This window comes from Sinocyclocheilus rhinocerous, unplaced genomic scaffold (assembly GCF_001515625.1).
Source record: "Sinocyclocheilus rhinocerous isolate Xijiao unplaced genomic scaffold, SAMN03320098_v1.1 scaffold4684, whole genome shotgun sequence".
NCBI lineage: Eukaryota > Metazoa > Chordata > Actinopteri > Cypriniformes > Cyprinidae > Sinocyclocheilus > Sinocyclocheilus rhinocerous.
In genome coordinates, this window is record NW_015661982.1 from 50,542 (window position 1) to 70,954 (window position 20,413).

Below are 20,413 nucleotides of genomic sequence, written 5' to 3' on the forward strand. Positions count from 1 at the left end.
AATAATAACAATAAAATGCATGGACTTACAAGTCTTGTGGGATGGATAAATTTTTTTTATTGTAGGCCTTTTTTATTTTATGTACTTTATTTAACATTTATTCATAATAAACTTTATTCGAATGTTGTCTACATCGCGTGCAACACAGTCCCGTAGCCTAGGACTATGGTTAACACTTAAACCACCAGAGGTCGCTGTATACCTAAAAGCGCCAGCGGGTTAAATTTACCCATGCACATGACTACTGTTTTGATATGGCTAAAATACCTATGTCACCGTATTATGCCACTGTCTTCACAATGTCTGGAGTCATAAAATTGTTATTTTTTAGTCATCAACTATGTTTTTGTCCTGTTGTTTTAAGTTCACGGCTATTTTTAAGCAGGTTACACTAATCACTTTTCTTAATGGTGAATATAAACCAGCCTGCAATGACAACGAGAATTACAAGGAAATAAATACATATTTGGGTGGTGTAATATTATAATAAAATGTTTTAAGATAACCCATGTTTTTTAAATTACTAAAATACCCTAAATAGACTATAATAAGCCATAATAATTCACCACACTGCATGTATGCACTAGGATGTATGATACAACGACAAATTCAATCGCACAGTTTCACCTAATCAATTATTTATTTGTTTAGTTATATAATTTATAATTTGAATAAGAGAACAACACCAATAAACTTGGGGTAATCATAAAAATTGTTTTATTCATTACATCATAATTCTGATTTTTTTTTTCAGGAATAAATAGCTAAGCAACACAGTAGAGAACAATAAACGACAAAAAAAATGTGCAAAACAAAAGTGAATAATTAATCCAAAGTCTGAACATTTATGAGTTGGCTAAAACATCTTAATTTGAACGTGCGTTGTGTGACTGTTTGCAGTAAGCTAACACGTTGCTCAATGACAGCGCGACAATAAAGGAATTATATGCGTAAATTTGACTCGATGGCGCTTATAGGTATAAATGCCCAGCTTTTGTTCTGGTTTTATCTAAACAATTTTTTTAAGAACAGGGGATTGTAAATAACACAATTTTAGTAAAAGTCAATGACTGTGAGTAAAAGTCAATGATATTCTTTATTGAAAACATATTATGTAGCCTACATTTGAAAAACAGCCATGGGTAAAATGACCCCGTGGCAGTTCTAGTGTTAATATAATAATTTAATAATGTAATAATTTTTTTTAATCTAAAATTTCTTAATTCAAAATAAAATATTAATAAATACATATCTGATAATCCCAGGTTGATATGGCCACGCGGGTTTGTTTACCCATTAAATTTATGAGAAATTTTAAGAATTTTAAAACAAAAAGAGCTTCATTTTTTAAAAACTTACAGTTACAGTCATTTCTTAATTTATGCCAGGAGTTATGTAAATGAAAAACGAAGTCGAGATCGATATGAAGCTTGAGTCGTAGACCTTTTTAATGATGTAAGTTAGTTTATGAAGTTAATTGCATTCTTTAACATTAAAACTAGCAGTAACTCTGAACTCATGTAAACAAAGAACGCTTCTGTGCGCTGGCGTCCTCCCACAGGTTAAGAGATTTTAAACAAACACATTTAGTTAACCAAATGAAACAATACACATTTTAATGCTATAAAAGTGTGCACATTGAGAGAAGTAAACAGCAGATGTTCATGTTAACAACTTCTTTAACTTGAGCAAACACTGCTAATACACATATACATTTGTTAATAAAGTTAATAAAACGAAAACATGCATGTTTTAATGCTAGAGAATAAAAGGAAACGATCCACCCGCATGCCTCTGCTCAACGATGGTGCCTGGATCAGTGAGCTGCGTCTCGGGCCGATGACGTCACTTCCAGGGAGGCATGCCCAGGCCTGTTGTACACGCCCCCGTCCCTTGACTCCACCCCCATGTCAAAACAGTGCCAGAAAGCAAGACGCGCAGAAACGTGAAGCGCAAAGGGAAAAACGGTATCGCAAGCTCAACCTTGACTGAAACGCAAAATAAAAGCAGTGTTGCAAATAAATTAGTAGATATGGCCATGGAAAATATGTATTGCAAAATCATTGCTTTTGTGCTGTTTCATTTATATTTTGCAATTCTTTATTTTTGTTTGCAAAAAACACATTTATTTTTTCTCAATACTTTTCTTTTCGTTTGCAAAACTTTATTTTCGTTTGCAAAACTTTATTTTCGTTTGCAAAACTTTATTTTCGTTTGCAAAACTTTATTTTCGTTTGCAAAACTTTATTTTCGTTTGCAAAACTTTATTTTCGTTTGCAAAACTTTATTTTCTTTTGCAAAACTTTATTATTTTGCATAAATATGTGGCATTATATTGACTCCATAGTAATAAATCCGAATGACAATACGCAATGCACGCATACAGAGCGTGTGATCTCTGCTATGCCCAGATGTACAAAACAGACCCTCCAAACATGGAGATGTTAGTTCCATCCGAATTGGTACATGAAAATCACAGATGTCGGGTGATACGAATCTAAAGTCATAAAATTAATAAAATTAAATTCATAAATTTATAAAATGAAGAGAGATTTCTGTCCCTCCATTGAAAGACCGTTTCACCAAAACTTTGACCACTCAAAAAGTTATAAAGACATTGTAAAACTAATCCATATGAATCAAGCATTTTAATCCAAATCTTCTGGAGAGATGCTATCATTTTATATGCTGAGCAGATATAATTTAGGCTTTTATTCAACGCACGCACATAGAGCTCATCAAATATGGTAAACGGAAGCACAAACTTGGGATTCTTGACGTGCAAGAACAAGTGAGGTTCTGTTTACCATCTTAGTTTCAAAGATATGTTTTGAAGATGAACAAAAGTCTTACACTGTGTCTACACCGAACGAGACTGTTGTTGCTTGCATCGCATCATGGCGCAACAGCTAGAGTCTGTCTACTCTGGACGTGATAAAACGACTTTTGCAAATCATTTGTCCTTTGTGTCATTATGTCATAAATAGAACTGGGCATCAGTTTACCGTCAGAGCACAGCATCTAGTGTAGAGAGTTTTTGTTTATAATAATTTGTATGGGTTTGGAATAACTTGAGGGTAATTGATGACAGAATTTTTGTTTTAGGATCTGTCTCCTTTAAGGTTGAACTAGGGCTGTCAAATTAGAAATCAAACTTCGAACATTAGTTAAATTAAAATATAAATGGCTCGTTTGGTTGCAAAAACTGTTTTCGGATTGAAAGATGTGTAGAAAGCACTGACAGCAAAGTTATTATATTAAAATATAATATATTATTAGGAAAAAATGCCACTTAAAGAAATAAAGCAGCATTAACAGTGTTTTTAGCAAAATATTGCCTTTAAAATGATCAAATCATAGTCAATAATATCGCAATGCATTTTTGAATTTGTCTGCAGTATGCTTCCTGTGTTCTTCAGTGAGAGTGAAATGCAGCTTATTGCTTGTGTGCATCCATCATGTTTTATAGTGGATTTTTTCAACTGTAAATGCAAACTCTTTCTGCCAAGCTGAAACTTACTTTGATTAAACCTTATTTCTCACACCTGCTTGTTTTTCTCTGCCAAAGTTTCTGTAATCAAATCTTGTAGAGTTTCGACTTTTTTCTCATTTTCATTGCATTTCTTTAGAGCATGTGTCTATATCTCCTGAGAATGATCAGGTGCAGGGAGCTGTGAGAGAGAGGAGCTCTGGAGAGTCAGTGTAGAAATGCTGGACTCAGTCTTGTGTAACTCTTCTCTGCTGTGCTGATTTGCTACATACCGCACAGGTAAAATCCCATTATGATAGACTACTAATCCTCACCTGCTGGCAGACTGCCTACTATCACTCTCGCTTGCTCTCTCTGTCTCACACAGTCTTTTTCTTTCTCTCTTCCATTCTTGCAATATCCCCAAGTGGTAAACTCTGGTTTACAATAGGATTAGAAACACCATCCGCAGTGGAATCCGTCAAGCTGAGTTGTTAGTGTTGCTGCCGGTGTGTTAATTGGCAGATAGATCACATGGGCAGCAGGAGGTACAAACAAGATAAGCTGTCTAAAATCTGAAGAATCTTTCATTGAGTCCCATGAGATGTTTCTTTATTGAGAGCCACAGATCTCATCTGTAAATATGACCACGAACTTCTCTTTCAGTAAATTTGTTTTAAAAAAATTTTTATACATGTGTAAGAATAGAGGTACATGGAAAAAGGATCCACATTCCTGTGTGCATGCATAAATAGGTGCATAACATGTATGAATGATTCATAGCTGATTCCAATAGCATTGCATTATTTATGTACAGTGTCGAGCAGCTGGTCGGCTCATCCGTGAGGATTGACGTTTGACTTGCAAGGTTGGGATGCAAAGGTCCAAAGTACTGATGCTCAGGGGGTTAAATTCCAAGGACCAGCGGCCCCCTGATCCCTCAAGTTCTTGCCCCAGAATTCACTCCACTAGGACATCTCACGCAGGCTCAAACAATAGAGCTCTGCTTCTTTCCTGAAAATAAAGCGGCATGCTTGAGTATCCAGTATGATGTGTTGGTGTTACCCAAGACCGAGTTTCATATTTCTGCTTCCTCATGGGGAAAATGCAGGTTGATGATGACTTTGTATTCGTAAAGCAGATGATCCTTTTCATCTGATTAATTTCGACCTGAATATATAAGCTTTATTTTAAATGTTACAGCTGTCCTAAGCCCTGATCTATGAAAGACATATGCTCAAAGTCAGAGGTTTATTTGTGCTTAAGAAGTCACTTAGTGTCTTTTTTCCCCTCATTTGGTCTGGGGAATACAGGACGAAGGCAGGGTGTGTAGATGTAGACCTGAACAGCAGGGGCTCGATTTGTGGAGTTTCGAGCTGCATCGGTAATGATCCTTCTCTCTCTTTTTTTTCTGTGCAGTTCTTAGGCTCTGCTGATGAACTCTCTTCAGTAAGGTAAGCTGTAGATATGTCTATAACCATGTGATTCATGTGCTTGCATTATCAGATTAACTGGATTTGCTTCTTTTGACCTTAACCTTTAAATAAAAAGGATCATGCATAAATGCTTGAAAATTAGTTTTGTAGACTAATATAAATTGTATATATGCTAGGGAAGCATGACATATCAGAACCATATTGGTTATCATATGATGCTTCATTTTATTTTAATTTTTTTCATGACTCTTTGATGAATAGCAAGGTTAGAAGAACAGCATTTATTTCAAATAGAAATCTTTTGTAGCAATTAAAAAGTCTTTACTGTCATCTTTGATCATTTTAATGCATCCTTGCTAAATAAAAGTAGAACGATAGTGTATGTTTTATTGCATATACTTCCATTACATATACTACCATTTTATGTTTAGAAATATATATATTTTTTAAAGTGCATGCTCATTTCCCCAATGAGCATGTACTTTGTTAAATTTCATCTTTAACATAATCTCATAATGAACATTAGAATTAACACTATGATATAATGTTGTGATGCATAAATTTACTTATATTTTTTATGCTTTAGAGAATATAATTTTGATATCAACCAGAATATTTATATTGGTGCATACTTATTATATGCGTATCATAAAGAAAAGAACAGGTTGTGACTATTTGGGACATGAATTCATTCAGAAATGGAGCGAGAACATGTTTTGCCATTCTAACACTAATAGGTTTAACTGCATTGAAAAAATAGATAGAAAAGCTCTAATAAAATACAGACACACAATGTAGAACAGACACACAATGTAGAACAGACACACAGTGAGCCACAGCAGTGGGAGGAGTAATCATAATGGGGGGAGCAGCCATCTATATCAAAGGTGCGCCATGGCATCCTTTGATACGTTCATGCTATAGCAGCATAAACTCCGGTCCCTTTGATACCTTCATGCAGTAGCAGCATAAACTCTTCCCTCCATCTCCGATTGCTCCCAGGCTGAATGGAAAATATCACATCTTCATTTTTTTCTGCTTTGAGGTGGTTTCATCTGTTCAAGCAACATCTTGTCTCTGTAGTCAGAGTTTGAAGTGTCTGCAGTGTAATAGAGGCACAGCATTCATGCGGAGATTGTTTAAATCCCTTCCGCTCATGTGTTGAAACGGTGTTGTGATGACCAAATTTCTCTCTCTTCAACCCCTCTCCACCTTTCTTCCCGTCCCTTCTCTTCTCATCGTCTTCCAACTACATCTGACACCTCTCTTACCCCGCTGAGGATGTCTGCTGTCTCTGCCTGCCAATCTGTTTCTTTACAGGAGAGGATGTGATTGAAAAAGACACATTTGTAAAGAAGGCTGTATCGTATGTTTAGCTTATTACTTTTGGTTTTCCAGCACTGTTTTTTCTCTCTCTCTTTTTTTTCTTTGTGCAGTAGCTGCTAATGTGGCTGTGTAATTTATGGTAGGTTTGGGCAGAGCTGTTTAATGCCCCTCTGCCATCGGCAGCCTACGTGAGCGCCTGCAGAGATTCATCTGTGAGGAGCATCTAAATATGAAACAAATGAAATGCAGCAGCAGGAAAAACAACATCAGGACTGATGATTAATGCGATTTACTCAGCCAGCAGACCTTTAAGTTTCCTCCACCAGTCCCTCGCTCTCTCGCTAACCGTGGGACAGATCTTGTGTTTTATATGGCCTCCCAGATGGGCGGCGAGTGTGAGCGCAGGTTGAAGGCTGCGGCTGGTAATTGCGGAACTGCAAATGGATTTCTGTAACACAAGCTGTAGTGCATTTAATGTAGTTTGATCCACATGCTCAATCACAGGCTGAAGGGTGACCTCCAGCACGGGGCCATTCTGTCTTTGTGTTTACCCAGGGCAGGGTCTCATCCCTCCCCTTTCCTTGTAGCCTCCGGCCCTCTGCCGCGCATCTCAACCAGAAGCCGGCGGTCATGTTAGCTCACGCGCTCTGACTCTGTCGCACCGAATCAGCTGCCAGTGAATGTGGATCTTCCTCATGTCTTGTCCCTATATTCATGACTGTGTACTTCTATTGTCTCCATATGGCAGTGTGCTAATAAGCAGATCTCATAGATGGGCTCGATGCCCAACGGGCTCATCTGTCCCAGTTTGCTAATGGCTTAACTGGATTAGCCGGTTCCCCACACGGGCTGATCAGAGCTCATAACGCTGATCACCTCCATTGATCCGATTGATCAGGACTCTGCCGATAAGAAAGCCACTGTGCTGTTCTTTTCCCTAACGTGTCCTGGGGGGATGCAGACACAGACTGTCGCTTCGCACATATGGGCCACCTGAGGATACAGGCGAGGTAATGGGGTGAATGAGGGGGAAAGAAGCTAAACTGAAGGCTGGTTTGAGACAGATGGAGTGAAACTGAACCTGAGACGCAGTGTCTGGTTATTGATGGGCACTTCCTGTCATCAGTATTGGTTGTCTTAAACCAACATACGGCCCTGTTACTAATCAGCTGAGATAAACTGCAAGCACACAATCAGTCCCGCATTGACCTGGCAATCTCTCATCCAAGATTTGTTTCGAAATATATAAATACGCTAATCAGTGCGTCTTGTAGAAGACAGCTGTTTGGGTTCTTCATCATTTCGTATTCTGCCATCGTTTGTGCTTCGGTTTCAAAACTTACTTAAAGTCCTTGCTAGTTTCTCTGCCCAATTTTGCTAATGAAGTGAGATTTTTAGAAGCTGGGATACAATCCAAATGAGACCTTTTCCCCTCACTGTGTTGTTGTTTTTTTTTTGTTTTTTTTATCTTCATCCCACCACCATTCTAAAATGAGACATTGTGCATCAAAACTTGCTCTCCTTGATGAGGCGCTCGCCAAATTCATTTCCTGCCTACTTTGATTGATTAATTTATGTTGTTAAATGGCTCCTTTGGTAATGGCTTTTCTGTATGGCATCCAAAGCAAGAGCCAAGCTAAAGCGCAGTCTGTCGCGGTCCCTTACGGCCAGAGCAGCTCTGTCTTTTCTGTTCGGTGTGGTTATTAGCTTGCAGTGTTACATCACCGGGGCTATGCCAGAGCTGACATCACTCAGCTGTGCCCTAATGGAAAAGGTTGGCTCTGTTTATTTTGTTTAAGTGCCGGTCAAGGCACTGTGTAGTTTTGACAAGTTGGATGCCTGCCTGCATTCAGCCATGGAAAGAAGGGACTACTCTAGTGTTTGGCTTCTCGTTCCCGTTGTATTTAAGCAGGTGGTGTCCATTTCGTTGATCAGCCTTTCAGGCTGTGTTATGGCTGGCTGTGCTCTTGTGGATCTTGGAGAGAAGGAAACCTGGATTAGGTCAGACTGGGTTCACACAAGTGACAGGTAATATTAATCAAGTCACTCTCATTCAGGGCCTCTTAGTTTGTTAGGTCAGTAGCACAGTATACTCATACATCAGCTTAATTAAGTTAAATAAAATTCATATAATTATTATACATGTAGAATTGTATATTTATTTCAGTATGATTTACCTATAAATGTCATACTCGCAGCATATGGAGTTGTTTGCCTGTGATCAGTAAATTGAAAGGTTCATCTGTGAGGAGCATCTAAATATGAAACAAAATGAAATGTTTATAATTGTATATTGTAATTATAATCGTGTATGTGTAATGAATATTATAATTGTATATTACCATTATTTTATATTATATTGATACTATAAATGTACAACAATACTATTTAATATTACAAAATGTTATGTTAATATTTTATAATATTAAATAAAATCATTTCAATATACATTTATACATTCCTATATGAAATCTTTCAATCATTAATCAATGAGAAATAGTATTACTGTAATATAGTGTTTTATTATTTTACAGACTAGAATGCTGTAATAGTTTACCCCATTATAAACAAAATGAAGTCAAACAACTTGATCTGGTAGTATGGAAATGGTTGCTGTTTATATTAAAAAAACAGTCGCTATTTTGAGTGGCTGTAAATCTTTTGTGTGTCTTTTTTTTTTATAAGTATTGAATAATGTCTAAACTAGGACTGTCAGCATGCAATTAATTTTACAATCCTTAATGCGTTAAAATAATTTAACGCAATTAACGCAAAATTACTGAAGCACAATTTCTATTCTAACCCTTTAACCCAATTTTGCTTCTCTGCTTGTGATTAGATCATTTTAAGCCGCTAAACTCCGGGAAAGTTTTCAGTCCAATGATCCAGTAAGCGAATGCATTCAAACAATCCGTCCAAAACAGCGCTAATATAAAGGAAACCAGGCTGATTACATCAGAGATTGCAGAGAGATGTCAACACATACCACCGCTGTATGGCCATATGAGACGCAAACTACGTTTTCTCGACTGGATAACCAGTCTCGCTAGTAAAGTTTTGATGGATGAAGACTGCAATCAAGGTAAAGACGATTGCGGTGGCGTACAGGAGTCGTACAGTACAGTAAGCACGAGTGAGTCCGTTATATTAATGCGTGTATGAGTGCTCTTGACGCACTGATCGCACATTGTATTTATGCACAGGCACAGTTAGGTCTTAAATTTCATATAAGGTGGTATTAAAAAGGTCTTTTATTAAATTTAAATTTTACTTGTTCAAGTCTGCAGAAACCCTGTATAATGTATTATATTTTTATAATGTGTTGTAACTCTTTACATTTTTGTGCGATTTCATTAGCTTCCTCCTTGTCATTCCAATTCAAATCGCAATTTAACAAATGGGCCAACTGCAATAAATTGTCAATTCAATTCATATTCTAACTCACGAATTGGTCAGGAGCCAGTTGTTAAATTCTGAATTTTAGCCAATTCTAGTAGCAACACCCTGGCAACCACCCAGAACCCCTTTAGCATCATGGCAGCAAACTTTACATGTGCAAGCACCACTTGCAACATATTAGCGTCTAGATTACACTGTACTCCAAGACCACACTGTACTTTATACCAGTCTTTTGCATTGTTTTCCTGCATTCTATGTAAATAGGATGCTTTGGGCAAGACTTCCTGCAGATGTTTAAGAAATACATTGAGCATTCAATCTATACTCAGGTTTTTTCTGATGGAAATGGAGCCCTGAAGCTTTAACTTTCAACAAATTCCATCACACCTCTTTGCCATAAGTCACACACGCTCACATACACCCCGCACATGCCCGTGATCCTGCCATAATGAGTGTGCACCCCCGCCCGCTGAGGTTCTGTCTCATTAGCTTTGCACTAATGGAGCCCTACAGGTCTGGCCACACCGACTTCTCCAGCACCAGGCTAATGGTAACCCATCATGATGGCTATTGCCTGACGGACAGCTGGCCGGCTGACCTGAACTGAGACTGCATCACCAGGGTGAATTCATATCGCTTTCACTGCTGCTGTCATTACTGGTGACTGTGCACGAGGGGGTAATTTGTACTTGGCTTGCTTGAGAATTAAGAGCAGCGATGAAGAAAGAATGAGGGGGAAGAAAAGGAAGTCATCTGAACCAAGGCCTCTAGGGTTGCTGCAGTGCAGATGGCCTTGTCAGAGAAGAAACTGTCATTTCTCTCTTTCTCCCTCTGTAGAGTTGAGGCTGGACATTTGTCAGTGTCGCCCACTGCCCTGCTCTCCCTCAGCTATCACCACAGAGACAGGAAGAGGCCGTTGGCGATGCCCAGACATTAGGTGTGAGCTGAATCTGTCTTAGTCAGTTTGTGTGTGGATGTGCATGCCCGTGTTCGGGAGTCTGTTTGTGTGGAAAACGGTATTTGTTGCATGCCGCAGACCTGAGGAAAGACGACATTTTGAACTCTGCTTTCAATTTGCGTTTGTCTATGGCAGTGCCTGTATGTTAAAGGTAGGAAAATCAGGGGCCGATCGTATGTGTGCGTGTTTGTGTGTGAGCGAGGAACACTCGGTGTCGTTGATTGCATGCTGCTGAAAAGCTGAGATGGCATGTTTCCAGCTACTTTGAGTGAGACTGCGAACAGTGCAAGTCTGGGAAAGAAAACATCCAACTAACTTCATCCAGACACTCCATCAATGCATCAGCTTTACATTCACAACATGATGTTACAAGACTTCATCAGTCCACCAGCTGCTCTCTGCTACACCTTTCAAACAAGTGATAAGCAACTCCAAGTTTTATTTTTTGCTGAACTTTTTCTTTCAAACGAAGGAGTCGTTCACCAATAAATGAAAATGTACTCATCCACATGTCTTTCTGCAACTTTGTGTGGTGAATAGAATAAATTGTAAGTCATTATTCAGAGATTTGAGAGCTATGGTGATTTTTTTTTTAAATTTATTTCTACTATAGTTGCTCTGCTAGTATTTTCACTGGCCATACCAGAATGAGTTATGTTTTTTAGCAAAACAATGCATTTCAAGTAATTCATTGTTTGTTTGTTTTTTTTTTTCTTTACAAAATAAAAATATTCAGCAACCTGTAAATTATACAGCCTAGTGTTCAAAAACTGTATGATTGTTAAATCCACTACCGAGATTTTTTAAAACAAAATTAATTGCTCTTTTTCAGTAAAGATACATTAAATTAATCATAAATGACAATAAAGACATTTATGTTGTAACGTCTAAGAAATAGAAAATATTTCTATTTCAAATAAATGATGTTCTTTTAAACTTTCTATTCATCAAAGAATCCTGAAAACTTGTATCACAGGTTCCACAAAATTATTTATAATGAACATTAGTAATATGAAGAAATATTTGCTTAATGATTTCTGAAGAATCACGTGACACTGAAGACTTGAGTAATGGCTGCTGAAAATTTAGCTTTACCATCCTCCATTTAAATTACATTTTAAAATATTAAAACAGGAAACACTGTTTTTACTGTACTTCAAATAAATGCAGACCTTGGTGTGTATAAGAGGTTTATTTCAAAAACATTTTACAAATCTTAGTGACCCTAAACATTTGAACAGTAGTGTAGATAAATGTTGTGTGCCACAAGTTGTACTCAAGCATCTTTATACATGTAAGTGTTATTAAAAGGCAAAGAACATGGACGCGCTTGCAGTTTGACTTGGGCCCCAGCAGGCACACAGTGACGATGGGATCTGCTGAGTCATTTATAGACAGGCCAACCGTCATTGACTTTTCCCTCCTCAAACGGAGTAACCTGATCTGATCCTAAAATGTGAATCCAAAGCCATCGCAATTTGAAGCTGTGTTTTTTCCATCGGCTCAACTTAACACCAGCACAACTCCATATTTCTACCAGCTTTACAATTGCAACTTTACACCAACAGCACAGCTTTACCTTACCTTGTCACTCCAGCAGCTGCTCTCAGCGGGGGTAACCAAACACCAGTGCACTCCCTCTCCTCCACATCAAGCTCAGGGGGAATTATAGCAGTGCGTCAGTCTAATATGACTTCAGTATTTGGTGTTTATGCTCAGTAGACTGATGTTTTTTTTTGCTTTTGGAGTAGATTAGGACTTATCAAAACGAAACGGCATGTCTTACAGCAGACGCCTGCCATTGGCATTTTACATAGATGTGATGGCAAAACAGCTCGATGCTGTGTTTTCTGCTCTTTTCAATGTGCAGGGATCCTAACAGATGGCTGTTTTTGACTTCAGATCAGTCTAAAGTTTAGCAGGAATGATACGGCCACTCGCTGCGCTTCCTCATTGACTTTCCCTCACTCCTTCTTTACTTTGTGTGAGCAGCATATGGAGCATGTACAGAGCAAGATTGACTTTCCCTAACTCCTTCTTTACTTTGTGTGAGCAGCATATGGAGCATGTACAGAGCAAGAGCGAAACAGAGCGGATATGTGAGGTTGAGTGATCGCTCAGCTGTGCTGGAAAGCCGAGAGCCATTCGTAATGAGTGCCTGCAGCTTAATCGCGTACAGGAATGTTCAGGATATGTTTCCACCAGAAGGACTAGCGGAGTAATGAAGCAGCCGGAGAATGAGAGTAAGCAGAATATATGCGAGGACCAAGAGAAAAAGAAGGTAATGGGGAGAAGAGACGCCCAGAGGGAGTGAAAATAGGAGTTGAGGGTGCGGGAAGTGTCAGCGCTTCTCTGGGGAGCAGGAAGAATGGAGACGGGACAGATTAGAGGAAAAGATAGATGGAAGAACGCTATCTGAGATGTTTCCTGCAGTTGGCCGTCTTACCAGGGCTTTGTTGAAGGGTGTAAACACAGCAGTGATAATAGCTTCAGGCTTGCAACTAGAGAGGGACGAAGCCCAGTCCATGCTGACAGGGATAACGTCTGCAAGCTGCCAGATGTTTCTCATGCCTTGATACCTCAAGCATTATGGTTTGGTAGAAGATGCTGTCATAAACAGTGCACATAGTCAGTCAGGTGCACACATACAGACAGAAAGTAATGTTCACTCACAGAATCCCAAACACAGATGGAAAGTAAACTGACCCACGGGATTGCAGCTCTGTAGTGAAAAATAGAGATGGGATTTTTAAGGAATTGACGAATCTGGTTCAGGTTCCACTTGGTGATTAATGCAGTCATGGACGATTGCATAAACATTTTTTAAATTTCCTCTAATAATATAATAAATATAATACTGCTATTTTGGGTAAATAAATTTTTTTTTTAATAAGACTTAAAAAAAAATTATTATTATTTTTTAAACTACATTAACAAAGTTAAGCCACTTTATTTTATATATATATATTAGGGGTGGCTCGATGCCACTTTTTCGGAACCGATCCCGATCCGATTCCAAAAATTCTGAATACCGATATCGATCCGATACCAGCGCAGTTTTTTTTAAATCAGTTTTGAATTTCTATACCTCAATGTGTGTTGAACTGATCGTCACTCTTTTGTGTGTTACACACAATCTACTAAATATAGACAACTTTCTTATGACGAAAAAATAACAAATGGAAAAAATATATATAATCATAATCTATGACAAAATACTATTATAAACTAGTTTAGTATCTAGTTTAGTAATTATTACAATTAGTAATAATTCAGTAGCAAAAGTTACTCTAGAAAAATCATGAGTGCACAAAAATTTTATAAAATCTAAACTTTTAGTGAGAAAAAAAAAAACATTATTTAGTGGGGAACAAATAAAAGTGAATACGTGTTGGACTAAATCTGGTCAAATGTTACACATTGCTCTTATATATATATATATATACCCCTAATATATATCCTATATATCTCTCTCACAGGTCTTTGTTAGTGCAGTAAATTAACATATTAACTACTTGGTTCATTTCTAGTATATCCTGACTACAGTAATGATTTCCACTTCATTGGGTGAGTTAAGAACTGCTCTGACTGATTCTGTCAATGAATGACTATTTAGACCAAACAAATGACTGATTTGTAATTCATTGAGTCATTAATAAGAACCAGCCCATAAAGATAATTTAAGAAATCTAAATGAACTGTTTATGCGTTGCATGTTAATTACATGTACCTACTATAGAATTAGGATTTGGTTAAGGGCTGTTGTATGTAATAATGCATAATTTACAGTTATTACTATAGTATGTACATGTGTAACAAAGGGCACTGTAAAATAAAGTGTTACTGTTCTCTTTGTATTATTTTGTACTATGTATGTATTTCTCATAACATTCATTTCAGACTGCCAGTTCACAACTCCGCTAAGGCATAATTTATTTCGTAGTGGAACTGCAGATTCAGCAGCAGCATAAAGCGGTGCAGGAAATACTGTCATTTTAGTATAACATTCAGGCTGCATAGTTGAAATAATGCAGACCTTCAAGAACAGCATAAATCATCATTCAGTTGCAGTCATTTGTACAATAAAGCATTCTTGAACCTTATGAAGAATGACTATGGCATTCCCTTCCAGACGTGATGATCCCAGTGCAGAGAGTCCATGCACTCTTCTCAGTCACCATCAAACAAGAAGGATTGTCTGTGCCTTTGTTTGTAGTGGTGGTCATGCTCTGTGATGTGGTCTATGTGTCCTTGTTAGCGGTAGACATGCTGTGCCGATATAGCAGTCTGTCTGTCTATCTATTCATCTTTGTCTGACTGTCTATCTCACCATATCCACCCCCATAGAGGCTGTCGTTTTCAATTTTCTCCTAATCAGTGTCATGAGACCCCAGCTTCCACTGCTAGTTTTATCATGCGCCACTTCTAATAACATATTTTTGTTTTAGGCGAAGCATATACTGCAAGCCAAAGGCTCAGTGCCTTGCCCACATTTTAAGACTTACATTTTTGTATTTTGTGTTGTGTTGTCAATGTCATTGGCAGCTAATCTTCTTGATGTCAACTTGGAAAATCTTGTGGTCATTTTTGCTTTGCTTTGCACAAAAGGGGAAAGAGCTGAAAAATATGGATGAGACAATATTTGGAGAACTTGCGTAGGTCATCGCTTACTGCCCAGCCATTCTCTAGTAGATTCAGTGTTCACACATCTGATTACCAGACTACCAGGCATCAAACAACTTTGAATTTTTGTCTTAGCATCTGCTGAACTTGTCTTCCAAGTGTTGATGATGACGTGTAGCAAGTTGGTTTACATGTGTGGCTTTTGTTGCAGACCCTTACAGGCCTTCTGTCTTGTGTGCGCTGTGCTTTAGGGTGTGTTGTTGTAGTTCCAACTCGCTGTGTGTGAGAAAATACAGGGTTATATGATCTTATTTGATATCCGTTTCTTTGGTGTTATTGTTTTTGAAACCCTGACATCTCTCCTTCATTTGATCTCTTTCTCTCTCTGGCTCTCTCGCCTGCAGGCTGATGATCGTCATCAGGATCTGCAGGTTGTTTTAGTGGCGATGACAGTCGTTCATTGTGTTGTGGGGCTGGTGAGAGATAAGCTGCAGCTGAGAGAGCAAAGCAGGGTTGTGTAAGGGACAGTAAGGGAGTTATGGTAGGAGAGGTTGTGTTGTAGATTCATGCTTGTATGTCACAGAGCATTGGAGTGCAAACGTGTGACGTAGGCGGAAGTACCGACCCAGTGTTTGCAAAGCGACCTTTCCAACATGACTACGTAATGCGTAAAGTTGTGGACGCACACCACAGAGCTAGTACAAGATAAGCATTTGTGGTCAAAGTATATAAATTTGAATTTTTTTTTTAGAAAATTACTGGTCGTTTCGATGAGATAAGACCCTTATTCCTCAGCTGGGATCATGTAGAGCCCTTTGAAGCTGCATTGAAAGTCCTGTTGAAGTCCACTATATGGAGGAAAAATCCTGCAATGTTTTCCTCAAAAACCTTAATTTCTTTTTGACTGAAGAAAGAAAGACATGCACTTCTTGGATGACATGGGGGTGAGTAAATTATCAGGAAATTTTTATTCTGGAAGGGAACTAATCCTTTAACAAAGAAGTAGTAATTAGGGAGGTCAACTAATTAATTTTTTTAATAGTTGTTTGTAATTGCTGCATTGTGAAACCTTTTCTGAGAAGCTGTGTAGCATATTTTCCAGAAAATAAGTTGCACTGGGTCAAAATTGTGTTGTTGAAAGAAAAAAAGTAAATTAGTAAATAAGTTGCATCGATGTGTAACTATAAACATGTATTTTAGTTACACTCACTCTATAAAACAAACATAAATTATAGTGCAGTTCATTATAAACAACATTTATTATAAATGCCAAGCCTAAACCAAATTATGTAACTTTTTTTCATTCATTGAAAATGTTTTTTGCTGTATTTAGTTTTAATATTATTGTTTTTGTTTTGAAATCTATTGTAATCTTCTGTTTATAGTTTTAATATATGTTTAGCATAAATTATTTCTGGAAATCAAATTGTGAATACGTTTTTGTAGTTGTATAGTATTTCCATTCAATACTACTACTACTACTACAAATGGTAATAATAATAATAATAATTATTATTATTATTATTATTATTATTTGTAGTGGTAGTAGTATTGAATGGAAATACTATACTGGATTTCCTTAATATTGACGAGTCGATCCCACAACCCACCAAATAAGTCAGTTTTGAAACTTTAGTTTGCACATCCCTAATATTCAGTGTACTTAAGTGTTGAGCTGCATACTGTACATGTGTGTATGTCCGATAGCAGCCGAAAGTGTGAGACTGATTGTTTGAGATGTGAATGGTGTCGCTAGTAGGGAATTGGTGAATCCGCTGCCAAGTTCCGCTGAGACAACCAAGCAGATGGAGAGGGGAAGACGCTCTGTTAGAGCCGCTAACCACAGGCCAAACCAGGACACGCCTGTGTGCGTGCCTGGCATTCTTTAGGAGGTTGATCAAGACAGAAGGTGCACGTTGCAGGTTCGCTCTCTTGTGTTTGCACTAACGGCTCCTCATCTGTCTTTAGGCTTCGCTCTCACTCTCTCCCTTAATAAGACACCTTTTTCTTCTCCACTGCAGCTCCGCTGGAGAAACAGAGATGCTCCAATTACTGGCCTTTATGGAGGAGAGCAGCAACAACAATCAGCTTTGTACCACTTAAGAGGCAGGATGCTGATTTGTGTTACCGCAGGGGTGCTCAGACTTGCTTCTGGAGGTCTACTTTCCCGCAGATTTCGGATCCAGCTTTAATCAAACACATCTGACCTAGCTAATCAAGGTCTTTGGGTTCACTTGAAAATTACAGACAGGTGCTTGCAGCAGGACTGGAGCTAAACTCGGCAGGAGTGTTGATCTTCAGGAGCAGGATAGATCACTGCTGTTTTGACTAAAACCAAAGGCACCTGCCTGGCTGCCTAGGAAACCGAATTGGTTTCAGAAAGGCTTTCATAATTTGAGTAGGTGTTCTGTGATAAATTAGTGAATATTTAATGAATATACAATACCTTCAGTTGTATCGTAAATTTAAAAAAAAGTGGACATTTCCTGCTTTCAGCTTCTCTGTCAAATGTCATGTTTTTTTTTGTGTGTTTTTTTTCAACCAACAACGTAACTGTACAGACAGGTAAAATTAACATCTGTTAAACCTGCAGTTTAATACTATTAACATTTTGAAATATTTTAATATCTAAAATATAAATCTTTCTCTCTCACTACATATATATAGTTAAAATTTGAGATATATTTATTAAATAAATATGTCATTCAATATATTTGGTAATGTTTTACAATAAGGTTCCATTTGGTAACATAGATAGATAGATAGATGGATGGATGCCCGAAAAATCATGTAAGTAGTAGTAATGGCAATATAATAGATTATTTACTTTACTTTGTTTTATAAACAACAAAATTATAGTAACAAGTACATTGTTTTTGAATAATAAAATAAAGTTTTTCTTTCATGTCTGTCAGGCTTGTGAAGTACAGTAAAAACACAACAGCTGGTGAGTATCGTAGGTTACATAATGTAACGTAAGCTTCAGATTCAGACATACCTCCATGCCTCACAACCTCTTTGTACTGTCTGTCGACTTTTTCAGGTTTTGAGCACAAGCCAAGAGTCTGTGCTAAGTACCGCAGCCGTCGTTAATAAGTCTCTGTCTGTTAGGCCGCCGCGTGCCGTCTCTGAGCGATGCCACTATCAGCAGCAGCATTGACTTATCTCAGTCTCATTTGAAACACTGTCACTTGTCATTCTAAGAGTAATGGCAGTACTATAATGAGAGAGGGTGTTCGCCTCTCAATCAATTCTACTCTAATTAGTGTTAATGCAACGCCAAAAAACCCCCGCAGCTCTCTTCATCACTGCCAGCTCCTCCTCTCCCCCTTTTCTCTGTGGTCATAAGGCAATCGAAACAACATCTTCATCACTTCTGCACTTGTACATAATGTAACAATAGATATTGTGTAGTCTCGCTGGTGTCCTGGCCTCTGTTCTAGTTATGGCTCACAGCACCACAATGGCCAATTAATGTTCCCTGACACAATCAGAGCATTTGCCTCATGAATTATGGGAATGGTGTGGAAACCAATCACAACGCCCTCTCTATTTTCTTCTTGTTGCTACAGATGGCCTTTAATGTGTGTGATAGTTTTTTTTTTTTGCAAGAGCAGCGTCTCACATCACATAACACAATTTACAATCATATAACAATATACTATGATTGATTTTTCTTACAATATTGCGTTGGTCCTTGTATTGATATGTTTTGCGTGCTTATTCTGTTTTTGCAGCTGGGGAGTCCCTCTGTGTTGTGCGTACAACATTAGAGTGATGCTAATGTAGTACTGGCGAGTAGACATTGACCTTCAGCTCCAGGAAATCACTTGCTTCCAGGCAAGATGCTCCCGGTGGTCATTAGGAGACTTGACTTACGGTTAGGTAGAGCTGTTTATATATAACATACTCTTCACAATTTGTAAGGTTTTTTAATGTTTTTGAAAGACGTCTCTTATGCTTAACAAGGCATTTATTTGATCAGGAATACAGTGAAAATTGCAATATTCTGAAATATTATTGCAATTTAAAGTAACTATTTCTATTTTTATATATTTTATAATGTAATTAATTCCTTTGATGGCAAAACTGAATTTTCAGCATCATTCCTTCAAGTCTTCAATGTCACATGATCCTTCAGAAATCATTCTAATATGCTGATTTGGTGCTCAAGAAGCATTTCTGATTATCAATTTTGGAAACATTGTTTTGTGGAAAGTGATAAGATATTCAAACAATAAATACTATTTTGTGGTTCTTTAATGTGTCGTGACAGATCGCTGTAGTAGCACATGAACCGATCATCTCTTCCTCTTTACGAGTTATAGCATGAAATAAACATGAATGAACTTAAGAAGGTATCTTGTTTCAACCATGGAAAGACACTATTTTTCAAATTGAAGTCCACCAACGTTAATCTACTCTCCTGTCTGGTTTGTGTGTTGGACAAAATGGCAGATTCAGCATCATGATTGGTCAGATCGCCTGTCAATCAAGCTCCTGGGATGGCGAAGGGTCAATTGAATGCATCCTTACTAATAAAAATATAGAGCAAGGGTTATGCTCCATAAGTCACTTTCACACCTGAAACTAGGGATGCTCCGATCTATTGGCCGGAGATCGGTATCGGCCGATAACCATATTTTATGACTCGATCGGTACTCACCAACTTGGCCGATCTCAGGAACCGATCGCAATTTGATGACGTCAACGCGTGACGACGTACATGATGCGTGGGGACATAAATGATTTGGCACCGCAGTCATGTCATCGCCGGTGTGGCAATGCTATGACGTTTCGAGAAACAATGAAAAATTCGCTGTTTGTCGTGTATGTTTTGCATGATTCATCTACACAGCAGATTCAGTGACGTTAGAGCTGATCTGCGCTGCACATGTCTGCGGCACATTACGGCTCCACGGGAACCGGAGCTGATCGTGGCCGCTTTAATGCGTTTATACCGGCCAGCCTCGGCACGTTTCTGAAGCGGCTCTCCGCGCTGCTTGGTTAAAAATAGTCTTTTGTGAGTTGTCACAGCGTGGAGGACGGAACAAAAACAGAGGTTTCCCCAGTAACAGCTGTACACAAAGCAGCACTGAGCTCACAAACGCTGCTTTATCAGGCATATAACATGCAAGATGAAATGAAAATGACATCGAATTCAAATTTTCTAAAGATAGTCTTCCTTCAGAAATACAGTGA

The 20,413-nt window shown here is 38.1% G+C and overlaps 1 long non-coding RNA gene across 2 annotated transcripts in view; it reads left to right on the top strand.

The window, feature by feature from the left end:
* Nucleotides 1–20,413, top strand: part of LOC107726988 (uncharacterized) — a 69,077-nt gene that overhangs the window by 30,567 nt on the left and 18,097 nt on the right. For both annotated transcript variants that reach the window (XR_001638317.1, XR_001638316.1), the window contains one exon: nucleotides 4,889–4,923. This is a non-coding gene — a long non-coding RNA (uncharacterized LOC107726988). The remainder of the gene's footprint in view (nucleotides 1–4,888; nucleotides 4,924–20,413) is intronic.